Below are 13,644 nucleotides of genomic sequence, written 5' to 3'. Positions count from 1 at the left end.
ACAGTAGTCTGAGTTAGACGGTAGAGTCTGAAATCCAAATTTGGAGATAAAGTTCTGACAAAAATAACTGCATACAATTTCAGGTAACACTTCCTGCAGAAATAGCTGCTCTGACTCTGGACCTGTCTCCCTATTTACATATAATAAGTTTTCTATAATGGTTGTGAATTTTAATTTTTGGAAAATCAGCATTTCTTTTGAGCTTTGGCAAGAAAAAGTGTGAGCTCTTTACCTTTGGTCTTTACTTTTACCAGCTCAGCTGAATTAAGTCAGTATATTCAGGAGATTATATCATGGTAATAACTCACATAGGTAAGAGCTAGGTTAAGGTGCAAACATTCTTTTCTCTCTCTCTTTTTTTTTTTTCCTTAAAAAAAAAAGAGTAAGAAAGTGAGCTGACTGCCAGCATTATTATGGCAGTTGCAGCAAGTAGGTGACTTTAGGAAATGCTGCTGAGAATGAAGCCTTTTGTCTGTTGGTCTCTTGTCCGAACCTACCGCAGACTGACCAAATGTGAAACAGATAGTTTGTCAGCTCCTTCTTCGTTTTGAAAGAGCCTCTCTGGTCTTTGCAAACAAGACTCTTCAGTGAAATAATTTGCCCTAATCAGTACCTACCTGAGGAGTTCCCATTGTGTGAAGAATGGAGAGGGTTTGCCCATCCATGGCTCTCCCTCTGCAGCCTCATACCTGTAAGAATTGTGTGGATTGCTTCTAAGGAGATGGTGGAAAGTAACATAAGAAAATTTATTTCAATAAGTTCGTATGCATGGTGTAGATACCGCCTCCATCTGAAAAATGCTTTGGAGTCAACTAACCAAAAAACAAGCTAAAATGCATGGCTCAGCCAGCAAGGCACTTGCTCTTAGAAACTTAGCCTTTAGGCTAGAGTTAAAGCACATAAGTCAAGGAGACTTTATTTTTTGTTTGGCACATTCTTTCTGTTCGAGTGGGCAATCAAATAAAAAGGCAAAAAAGCACGCTCCTCTTAAAGGAGGAGAATATTGTTCCTCTTGGCCTTCCACGGGGACTATCCCTTTCCAAGCAGAGCTGGGAGACCAGCATCACAGTTTCTTTTGCTGTTGAAACTGTAACAAGGATGCAAAACAGCCATCAATTGTGGATGAGCATTTGGCTGAGAAACTTGTGTTAAAGGGGTTTCTAATTTTTTAGAAAAGCTTTTCAATGGATTCACTTCTAAAATTCAGCGGGTCATGTTAACATTGAATAAATGGAGTTCTAAGGCACTCAGTGGGGTTTTAGGCCACAGACATGAGTTTTAACGTGAATAGGCTTAGCTGACGACATTCGTTATGAGATAGCATAGCCAATATCTGCTTATATTCTTCTAAGTACATGTCAATCTAAATAAACATCATCTGTCCCTCAGGTGAGTATGGACAGTACATATGTAAACTATCTACATGTCTCAACTCTTCAGAGTTTTTTCTCTGTTTCTTTTTTTTCCTTTTCTCCAATCTAAATTGTTGCAAATTCCAATGAGAATTTATATTCCATTCAGAAAAGGGAAAAAATGGCATTTGYTCCATAAGAACATAATAGTAAACAAATAAAGTGTAATGTGGGTGTAACAGTACTGAAGATTACAAAGTAAATGATTGATACTGCCTGTGGGGAACAGATAGTGCAATAATGCACTCACCGGGGTAACTAAAGAGCTCTGTYTAAGGTGGGCTGCATCTTCTAGACCGGATTAGCACCGTGTTTGTTTTTCCATTTTGATGCCAATTCATATCTATATTAGAAAACAGATTTCATTTGTTTAATAGCCTTTGAAGAATAAATAATATACTTGAACCAAATTTGAATTACTACTGTAGCTAGTACAAGAGCATCAGAGCAGCTATAGCGCGTAGATCAAAGCCCAGTGCCCTGTGTCTGACAGTGGCCAGGAGAAGATGCCCAGAGAAGAGTATACAAAACAGGGTCTGTTTATCATGACACTTCTTCTGAGTGTCTCCAAGCATTTGCAGCTTGAGAACTTCTGGATTGGAGGTGTTTTCTCCATGCTTAATAACTGTTTGTGCATTTCTTTTCCATGACTTGAACGATCTACTTAGAACGCATGCAAACTTMAGGTGTTCACGGCATCTTAAGACAAGGATTTATACAGCTTAGTTGCTTAGTTGTGGAAAAGATTTMCAATGTTTGTTTGAGTTTGCCACCTGCTAGTCAGTCCTAATCCTTTCATTGGAAGTGGTAACAGCACAGTGTGTGTGGACTGTGACAACCAGGAGGCATCAATTAAAATATCTTGACAGGTTTGTGACAGCAAGCTCAGCGGTTCAGAGTTGCTTTCAAAGACACAAGCTACTGCAATTCTCTGTGAAAAATATGTCAGGAAGCTAGCTGTGGGGACTCCAGTACTGAATTGAACACACTGCCCTCTTTTTTAATGATCTGGRTGAGATTTGTTTTTCTGAATTTTGGCAAGTTACTTTTGTAACTCCTAAGATAGTTATTGCACATGGATCTAAAATAACTGGTATGATCATTTTGTACATAAAATCTGTGGAAAAAGCATGATTCTGCCATCTGCATGATTTTCCTGTGTCTCAGAATAGAATTTGGTTTTATATGGTACCTAGTAAATCAAAGATGCTTGAAAACTTTCTCTTTTTCCCCCCCCCCTTTCCCTCCCATCCTGCAGCTGCATATGCTTGGGCAGTATTCATTTGTTCAGTAGTAGTTTTTATGAAGCTGAAAACACTAGAAAGACTCACTAAGAGGGAATATTGGCTGGGATATATGATGAATTTACTTCCTGAGTGTATTGGCTCTGGGAATTTTACSCTTTTGCTTGAGATGCAGTAAAAAAAGCATCTGATACCTTCTAAAGAATAAAATATTTCATATGCAGCAAATATAATACTGTTCTGTCAGGACTTAAATATTCTGCTTAAATATCACAGTTAGATGGTTTTCATGAGTTGACTGAATGCAGAAAGCAGTATGCATTGCCTTCTGTATTTTAGGAGAACAGCTAGAAGAAGCAAGATCTGTAACTGGACAACGACTATGGTGACACATTTTGTTGTGAAATATTTGGTGAAAAGTAGTTGGAAGCGACTGGGAAGCAAGGCAATGTGGTCTGACATCTCGTAGCTACTGTTCAAGCAGATTTCTTGTCTTTTCACGTTAGAAAGATGCTCAGCCTTTACCTTATTCTGTTAAATTCTGTGGTGGATTTCYACTCTTTACTAGTTAAGATTTTTCTGTATTTGATAGTTAGTAGRCATTATGCAGTATTTGACAATAGTCATGAATATCCAATTAGATGCTCTGTGTAGCCACACCACCAGTGCAGCCTTGTTACTTCTGATGGCCTATTATGCAAGTAGTTGAAACTAGGAAGGAGACAATTTTTGTGAGGTGGTACAGAGGTCAGAGCCCAGCTTCCTTCCCTGCAACTGCATGGAGATTGAGATGCTAATCAGAGGAGAAGACTATACTTTTTTTTTTTTCATTAAATTGCAAAGATACAACTTTGCTTGCTCTGAGCAGATCTCTATGATACAGTAGTATCTAAGCTGTCTTGCTTCATCATGTCAACCGAAAATTCAGTAATGACTGAATGAACATTTGCGTAGTTTCTCAAGCAGGTTGTGCAGATGAGGTCCATGAGCCCACCAGACTTAGTGCTGTCAGCCAAGAACTTATTTAAAGCTGACTAAATATTTCTGGAAGAACTGCAGCTGTGCTGGTGACTGCAGTGTAGGCTAAACCTTAAGAGTCTTATCTTTGGTAAGATCTAAATCTTAATGGTTTAAAGTCCACTGCGCCTAAATTGTGTCTCACTGTGCTCCCTGTTCTAGTGAATGTGATGGCAGTGCCAAAGAGGGAAGGTGAGAGAATGCAGCCTTGATGCCAATCTCTGTTTAAACACTCTGTCTGCTTTTACAGTAACTTACAGCTAAATGCACCTTGCTTTAAATCCTTGATGATGATTTCTGCTGGAATAGTGTAATACTTGAAGATGGTCCCATGTGAATTGCAATGAAGTCTGTTAAAGATTTTCTTTAAAATACATTGTTGGAGTATTTTGCTGTTTACTGCTCATATATTAATCTTACATTTTGAACATTTAGCATATGTGAAATAGATTAAAAAAAAAAAACCTTCAGCATCTTTCTTCAGTGTTAGGATGCCATTATGTATTTATAATATGGGTGATACTATTCAAATTCGCTTGCTTACAAGGCATGTATTTCCAAATAATACTTCTATTAAAAATGCAGTTGAGCATTCTTAGGAAGCACTTCTGCCGGAGATGTGTGATGGATTTGCACAACCCTAGGGGTTTGTCTTTTTTATACATCTACCAGTTATGCCTCTCTGATTGGCAGTGTGCCCATTAAATATGTATATGTTTATGAACGGAAGTATTTAACTGTTCAATCACTGCATGATAAAGAGACTTATTATCAGTGGTTAATTTAGGTATTAATTCAGGCCTGTCAGAGCAGCTTCTGTTTAATCTGCACATTCTATCAGATGTTTGCTTTACCTGCTGGCACTGGTGCGCTGCATTGGTTGGATAAGGAAACCCGTACGTTCTCTCTTTGCAGGATGACCAAGACCGCGTGTGTGACCACCGCGCTGTCCTTGCCCCCGCTGAACGTGCAGCCTCCAAAACATGCAGGACCCGGCTGGCGGAGTGAGAGCAGGCTTGGTTAGGTGGGCTGTGCGCAGGCGGCGCGAGGCAGCCCTGTGCATGGCAGGCAGGTTGAAGGGTATGCCTGGCTGCTGCAGAGCCTGTGCTTTAGCAGCGCTGGTGTCCTGGCTGATGAGGCAGATGAACTCGATGCAGTTCTGCCAAGTTAGTGACTTAAAGCTACGTTTCCAAACTAGATAGCATTGGTCTGTCTCAGTATGTCAGACTCGGGCTAAATCTGAAGGTGAAAACAGGCCAATGTACAGACAGAACAAGTCTCCACTTAAATCACTGAAGTTTTTCTCTGTAACTTTTGCCCTTGGTAGCTGATGCTATTGAAACATAGAAAATGCTCTTCTGCTGTGATCTTAAGATTTTAAGCCATCTTCACAATCGCTAGGTTATCTTCTGTCGAGAGGGCATTTTTTGGGCAGCCTATAAACCTACAGTGCTGACCATTTGCTCTCTGGTGGTGGTACGCCTCTTGCCTAGCTTCAGATTGTTGCACCTGATCTGATTACCCCTTGCTGGAGGAAGTCTGGAGTCTCTGGAGGAAGAACAGGCCTTTCTGTAGCACAATTGATCTCGTCCTGAATCAGACATTAGCTTTATTTTTTATAAGTTGTCCACAGCGTCTAGCTGACTAACTTTGATTTGGATATATGCCTTGTAGATGTCTGTATCTGGTCAGTTGAATTACACCCTTGGTATCTGATAATGACTGGAGCATGGATAAAAACTAATATTTTGAGATTTGGTTTAAATTAAATGGAAGTGAATCTCTAGCAACAAGTAAATAGAAGTGGCTGCGGTTGTGTGTATCTCATCCTTTCCATATGTTAATAATCGCTGTTTTGGCGTGATTGTTAGCACCTTTCAGTTGAGCAAATCTTAATGCAAAGATTTTTTTCTACCCATCTGCTCAGGAGCCTGAGCCTTAATTTCTCAGTTAGATGTGTTCTCTAGTTCAGTTACATGAAGATAAAGTTGTAGCTGTGTCTTTTACTTGACATGCTCATGTCTATTCTGACAAAAACAACAACAACAACAAAAGGCAGAATACAGTTTGGCTTCTTAAATAAGGAAGTAAAAAAAAATGGGTTTTGCAGTAAACCCATTACTCTGATGTTTGCCTTGCACTCCTTGCCTGTCTACTTTGAGATTTAGTTGAACGTTGGCTTTGGTTAATAGCTGTAAATGACTTGGAAATTACCTCCAGGACAGAGTGAGTGATACAACCCAAATATGACTGAAAGTGGATGTAGACATAGGTTTTATGTAAAAATAAGACAGACTTTTCTGCCAGTAAGTGCATGTTCACTTCTGAGCTTTTCTCCTTTAKCTTGAATGTATCAGATGTCTTTCAAAGACTGGAAACTCCTGTGGAATTACGCTGCCCAGCCATCCATCACAGGCTGGGTAGAATTTGCCACCCTTTGCTTTGTAGTTAGTGTGGACTGTGCTTTTAGTAGCAGATAGAGGGATGGGAAGGTGGGATAGGCTTCCTTTTGTTGTGTGAAATCCCAAAGCCCTGTAACCTGTTACCAAAACAACCTTTCCACACTGATGGTGCTTCACTGGCCTGCTTCCCAGCTCCTTGCACCACTTCATCAGATGTCAAGCACAAAGATACCAATTTCTTAATGTTAAAAGCAGCTATTTTAACTCTTTTGAAATGCTGTAACATAAAAACAGTCCTACAGTTTGACTTCCTCTGGTAATTTTCTTCTTATCGCTTAGTTTGCATTTTTGGAGTCTATTAAGAGGAAGAAAACATTGCAAAATCACATGAAATACCATTAACAAGTGACTATATGCCGGGGCTGCTACTTCGTGAACTCTTAACATTTTGACATTGTTTGCTCTGAACACGTCTTTTATTGCTTCTGGAAATATGTCCTAGGTTTGTTTATAGGAATGGGTTAGTCTCCGAGGAGTTCATACACTGTTAAAAATAAAATGTTGTGCCTCACTCGAATAATTCTTTTTTTTTTATTTTGAATGTGTTTTGAAAGATAGGACACTGATGTTTACGTTTTTAATGTGTATTCAAATTTTTTGAAGTTTCAGCACAAACCTTAATTTGAGGTGAATTGCAGATGTGTATTGTAAAGCTATAAATCTCCCTTTTCTCATAAAATGCCATACATACTTTTCTTAAAACTGATACCTCAACAAATATTTCCTAATAAATTTCAAAATTTCACAGTTTTGTATCTAATTTTTTGTTCTTGTCCATTAGTACCTCTTAGTAATATTCAATTATGAAGACAAGTGAATTAGTTTTTTTTTTTTTCCTCTTAATGATTTGGACTGTTTGTAGCTTTAAATTTTATAAAAAATCGCAATWGGCTTATGAAAAATATTCATTTCCACTTAAAATGAATTGAATGCATCATAAACTTCAGCCACATTCCTAAACTGTTCTTCATTTGGTAAAGTTGGACAGATTCTTTAAAATGCAACCTGACATATGTAGAAATCAAATATATTCCTCTGTTATGCTAAGAAAGGATTTGAGTAACAATAGAAGTCATGACACAGTCGGTGTTCAGATAAAAAAAAAAAAAAAAAAAAAAAACATTTTGTCTTGCTTTCTGCTTTCTTCCATGAGGGTAAAAGAAGCAGACAGTCTAGTATAATTCCAAAGTCACGTTAGGTATTACTGAAAACCAGAGCATTTGACTGTGATCAGAATAATTGGAAATGTATGCTGTCCTCAGGATCCAAGAACAGACACTAGAAAAGTATATAATAAGCAATAACGAGAGTAGTAGAAACCATTTTTGAGGCATATTTTAACCAGAAGCAGCAGACAGTCCTGCTGGTGCCATATGAACTAAAAGGAAAAGCGTTTGTGTGTATTGRACTTGAAACCAAAAGTAAGGATCTAGAGCAATGAGCTCATGAGATGGAATTTGCACATTTGGTCTTTGAAGACCTCTAAGAGCTGCCCAAYATGGGCTATAAGTACCTTTTGAGATGCGCAAGGTTATCCAGACATCCTGGGGAGCAGCAGATGCTCTGCAGAGCTATGGGAARCCCCTTCCCTCTTGAAGCGGTGGCTGGGGGCCCAGCAAGGTGCTCTAGGGTGTCTCCAAGGGCCCTAGATCCATATGTTTGYGCTGCTGAGCCTTGTGCTCACTCCCTGCTTTAAAAGAGGTTAGGCAGCTAGCTGAAATGTAGACATCAACATTTAGGTGTCTTAATCTAGATTGAGTCCATCCATTATTTCCTAAGATACTAATGTGCATTACAGATCACTGAATTTAAATAACCAGGATCCTTAGAAAYGCTAAATGGTGAAAAAATTACTAGTAGACTGTAATGTAAGAAAAAGTGAAAAGGCCCCTCTGTCAAGAAAGAGGGGAACAATGAAGTTCGTGGGACCATAATATTCTTGCAAGAGTACATTACAGGCTTCTCAGAGTAGTTAGTAATAAGAATTTGAACATGGAAATCTTCTAGAAGAATATTATTTTTCAAAATTTGAGCTGGCTGAACTTATTCGAGCCCTGAGCAAGAGTTGAAGCATTTTATTAATACTGTAAATTATTATTTTTTAGAGAAGCATGATCTGGTGCTTGGAAGATGCAACTATAGCATTACTGGGAAATTGTGTCAAAGAGGCAAATTGTTTTTCATACCTAGAACAACCTTCTGAATAGTATGTATTGGGACTGAGTAATGAGAAGGTATATTACTCCTTCTTTAAAGGTCATTTTGGAGAAAAAACGAGACAGTTACTGACTGGACTATGACAAGTTGTCAAAGTTAGCAGCGAAGCCTTATTCTTTGATTACAAAAAATGTCACTTCACTAATTATCAAATGCTTTTTTTTTTAGTTGAATATCTTATATTTATATATTAATATATTTAGTTGAATTCTTAAGTAGCAATCAGAAGCTAATGCAAGATATGAGATACGGGAGCATAACGGAGCAACCATGACAGAAGCTCCCTTTGTACCTGAGCATTTGCAGCATAGAGTACTGTAAATAAATTTTTAAAGGGCAGATGTTTAATGTCTCATGAAAATGTTTCTCTGCATACTAAATCACAAAGGGATGTGTGTGTGTGTATACACACACACACACACRCGCACATTTTTATGAAGTGTAGAGGGACTTAAGAGGCAATTTAGTAAATTGCATTAAAATACATATGCTTTTAGTGCTTTTCTGGCAAGAAGACAATAAAACTCGCATAGCTAAATAAACCTGAAGTAGGAACATCTGTAAGATCCTATGCTGGGAACTTGCAGGTATACAAAAATGACTTCCACAAAGTACCAGTAAAATGCAAAAGATAAAAAAGTAGAAATTTATTTTCTGGATTTAAGTCCAGACATGCAATAAAATGCTTGCAGGATGGTAGATGTGAGGGAATAGATGGCGTCTGCTGAACTAAGAGAGATTTAATTTAATCTTTGTCCTTCTGCGCAATAGAAAACTGTAAAGACTTTACTATTCCAAAGGTACTCTCTGTGCGAGGTCAGAGAGTGGCCTTGGCAAAGGTAGAAATATCTGAGGAAGAAGTATCATAAAGGAACAGAAAAACAGAGTAATAAACCGGAGGGTGGGTGGTATCTGTCCTCTGGAAACCTCAGATAGAAGGCATAAAGCTGAATATCAGGAAATCCGGGTATGAAGCAGCAGACTAACACTTGGAAATTGGAGCTTTTAATGATTTTATTTTTAATAAATAATGGTTACCTGGATACTAGAGGAAATCCTAAGAGTCAGGTGGAGAAATACAACCTCAGCACTAGTATGGCTTAGAGGTAGAAGCAGACAGGGCCACGCTACTGTACTGTGTGTGCAGTGGCAGGGAGAGATAGTAGGTACATGTAATAAATAAGAAATACACGTTCATACCTTTTCTCCAAAAAACTTTTTCTTGTTAAATAGAAACTTCAAAAGGGGTCTGCCATTCCTCAGCAAAGCTAATTTCAGGATGCTGTCAGGTTTTATGTTTGTTCAAAGGCGGTTTATTAGACTGATACCTTTGTTGTGGTTGTAATTCTGTTGAAGTAATGAATCTGAGCCATATTATCAATTACCGTGTGATCAGTATTTCTGGGCTGTTTGCGCTGCTCTAGCAGAGCAGAGGAACATGCAGCTGGCAGATTTGCTGCAGCTCACAAAATTCACTCTTGAGAAGGTTCTTTCTTGTGCTTCTTCAAGTCACAGCATGACCATCTTGGCGTCGAGTTCAAGATGAAGTAGCTTTTATACCCTGCTCGTGCGAGAAGTCTCCGTACGGACGGATGCGCGCAGCAGCTCTCGCCTCGGCCGTGCTTCGCGTGTTCGCGGGTATTAAAGCCCTTTCTCAACCAGCTGTTTGATCCGCTCCACCAGATAACAGCTCCGTTTTGTGCTGCCTCAAATAAAATTAGCCTCCTTTCTACTGCGCTTGCTAAAAATAGCCCTTTCTTTTAAAGTCTCAGAACAGGGTGACTCATGTGCTCGAGAAGAGGAAGAAAGCTGTRTTTCTCCGCGCCGAAGGCTTTGGAGAGGAAGCTAGCGGGGCTGCCTGCGAGGCGGCTCGGGCTCGCTGCTCCCGCGGAAGGTGCGCCGTCACCGCTGTAGCTAAGCATAAAACTTGGAGGCAGCACGTCGCAGCTTTTGGCTCGGGGACGTTTTGGCAGGGCCCGTCCAGGCCGGAGATGTTCCTTGCTGCGCGGTGCAGATCAGCCGCTCCGAGGGAGCAGCGTTCTGGTTTGTAGCTGTCCGACGTGCGATATGGGGCTCGCCGGGCCGTTCGAAGCTCAGCTGAAGGCCAGAGAGCGAGGCACAGGGAAGGTGCACCCAGGCCTGCCTTTCTGCGCCCGCTTACAGCGGCTTCTCTGTGGTCTGTAGGGCCGTAGCTCCGTCTTGCCTTGACGGTGCCGCGCTACGGCAAAGGTCGCTTTCTAGGCCGACGGCTCAAACTGGCCCCTCTCTGGGTAACCCTTCCCAGGCTCAGTTTTCTCTGCTTCTCTTTGAAGCTCTTCATTGCTGGTCTCCTTTCGAAGAAGCGCACCCCGAAAGGACTCTAATTTTAATGCAAACAGAGCTGGTTGCAAACTTTTTAAGATAACTTACTCATATGACAACAAAGCATTTATGGAGGAACATGGAGCAGAAAATGGCTTGTATATGTGCGTATGGTGTTTTGGTTGCTGAGCAACCTTTTTCTTGGTTCAGTTACTTAGCATAAGAATACAATTTCAAATAAGATGTTTGGGGGCCCTGGTTAACTTACTGTGCAGTAGCTAAGTTAACCTGTAAAGATGAGTCAAACAGGAAAATGAATCAGTTTTCCTGGGAGACTGTAAGCTTTGCAAGAAGAACTTCTGTTATGAAGGATCATATAGCTGAAAAGTTTCTTTCTATCCAATTCCCGTATGTATTTTTACGTATTTGAGTTCTTGGGTAGATCTTAAATCACTGCTCTAGATAATGGGTGCCCAGAAGCAGTGGCTGTTATCTAAAGTCTGAGAAAGCCAACGTTATCTTACTTAGTGCTTGTAAACTTCCCGTGTTTTTATTAATAGTAGCCTGAGAACTTGTATGACTAGCTTGTGTTTGCTCCTGTTCTTCTGACAGGCTTGTTTTAACCAGTTTTTCTAAAATACACGCTTTGACATGAAGGACGAAAAATCTTCTGTGCTGATGGAAGGGTAGAGTATACACTTCTCATATGTATGTGTGCATGTACATATATGCTTATGTATGTGTATATATATGCAAGTGTGCGCACACACATGCACACACATATATATTAAAAAAAAAACTTAAAAGCATACCATGATAAGACTCATTAGCTTGAATTATCTTTTTTTTTCCCACAAACCTTTTCCTTATAACTACCAACGCCAAAAAGGAGCTGGATTTTGTCCTTTGTGTAATATATTTAATTCAGCTTATTTTTCATATTTGACTATCTCTTTTACTTTCTGTTAGTGTTCATGTAAATTCATTGGAGATCCTTGCATATGTTCCTGTGCCTGAGTTCTCTTTCAGTCTTGTTCGTTCTCAGGAGTAGCCTAAGTCGCATTGAAGGGGGAAAGGAGGCAATGAAGCCCAAAGCCTCCACTATGGAGTATATACAGTTTTTGGCCCCAATCTGGCCTAGATGACCAGCTTTACAGAGCCTGAAAAAGCAGGATATAGGTCAGACAGTAAAATGGAGAAAGCAGTGGTTCAGCTCTATTTTAGACCTGAGCTTGAGCCAAAGGCTAAAGATGTTCAGCTGTCCAAGTTACTCACTCGCACAAGCTGTTTCCTCCAGATTAATCAACGTGAAATGAAGGTCTTTAAAATTTAATATTAGGATAACCTTCATAAAATGCATAACATACATTGTTAATAGAAATTTTGGAATAAATTTTTTTAAAGTTAACAAAAATGTCTTACTGCTAGCAAAAGTGTATAGTTTCAAATATAGAGATATCTTCCTGTGCCTTGTATAGCTGTATGAAAAAAGAGGTTGTATGTGCATGCACCTAGTCTCTGTACACTTTTTTAATTACTTTAGGTTGCATACATTTGATTCGTAAGGTGTATGTGACAGTAGGCAGTTGTTGCAGTAAGTCATCTCCTGACTGCTTGATTTCACACAATGGGTTCAGATTATTTCAGAAAATGAGTAAAACACGCATGAATACATTCTTCATCTTTTAACAGCTAATTATTCCAAAGTAACAAATCTAATTGTCAAGTGAGAGTTTGTTTTGGAATATCTTTCCTGAATAATCTGTGCTGACTTTTGTGTATGTTCTCATGTGCTAATTTTAAAAGGACAAGATATTTTTTAAACAAGTAGGACGGTTGTTAGGCTGCTCTAGTGTCTTATTTTCCTGTGTAGAAATCTGTGGCACACTCATTCTCAGACCAGTGCTGTTATTAGTATACATGACCGTTAAACGTAAGCCCCTCTAGTAGAATCATAGAGATAGTTAAGGGTCATTTGGTATGGAAAAGCTTAGACTTTTTTTTTGTTAGGAGCGAGAAATACATGGTAAACGTGATACAGTTGCTGATAGATAACTTACTACACTGCAGTGCAATTAGTGACTTCAGAAAATGTGCAGCCAGAGCTTCTAGGAACGTGGAATATAGCTGTACAGAGGARAAGAAYAAAGACAAACGGTACCACGACAAATTTAGGTTAGACGTCAAGGAAAAACTTCCTAATGATCAGAGGAGATAGTCACCGAACTAAGTGACCTGCCGCTGGAGGTCTTTAAGAACCSGTTCGACAGACCTTTGTGGGGAGCAGAAAGCTGAGCTGCCTTTGGGCAAGCCAAGGAGCCAGACCACCCCCTAAGGTCCCTCCAGTGCTCTGGCAACTGCATTAAGACCTCCAGAGTTTGTCTTAGCTCAGTCTCTTTCTTCCTAATAAATCAAAAAATCCTCCAGTCCTGGTTACTGTTATCTGCTTATTGTATACTAAATATCTGATCATCAAAGGGAGGTTTGGGATCTTTTTCCTCTCCCTCCTAGGCCATACCTCTTCTTTTAGCTTGAGTTTGTGCCCAAGGAAAGATTGTATCCCGTGTTTTGTTCTCTTGTGGACTCAGCAGCTAAACAACATAATCTTTCTGTTGTTTTTCCAGAGTGAGTTTTTTAATTGGTTCTTGCTGTTTTGCAGGGAGGTGGGGGAGTGTGCAGGGAGTGTGCTTTTCATGCAAATATTTGGCACACAAAGTGCTTATAATCTTCCAAACACTTAGAATCTAATTAGATTCTGATACTGAAGAAAACTGCTTCTTAATTTCATTTCCCAAGTGAGGCCTTTGTGCATACAGTGATAGATCTTTTTTTTTCCTCTTTGCTTTCAGTACTTCTGCTCAATCCAGCAAACTGCTAATTTTAACATTGTGCCAAATTTTTGATCATTATTTCTTATGTACCTTCAACCTGGTCTTATCAAACAATCATGGTGAGATTCTCCTTTTCTCTTCTTTTTCTTTCTTTCCTTTT

General features: G+C 39.5%; 1 protein-coding gene across 1 annotated transcript in view; it reads left to right on the top strand.

Moving 5' to 3' along the window:
• SESN3 (sestrin 3) overlaps window positions 1-13,644 on the top strand; it is a 40,341-nt gene that overhangs the window by 12,527 nt on the left and 14,170 nt on the right. The window lies entirely within an intron of this gene.

The sequence above is a fragment of the Rhea americana genome, unplaced genomic scaffold, assembly GCF_003343005.1.
Source record: "Rhea americana isolate MKP2758 unplaced genomic scaffold, rheAme1 scaffold_29, whole genome shotgun sequence".
Classification (NCBI taxonomy): Eukaryota; Metazoa; Chordata; class Aves; order Rheiformes; family Rheidae; genus Rhea; species Rhea americana.
The sequence above is the reverse complement of the archived record's forward strand: the minus strand, read 5'-3'. Positions and strand labels throughout refer to the sequence as shown.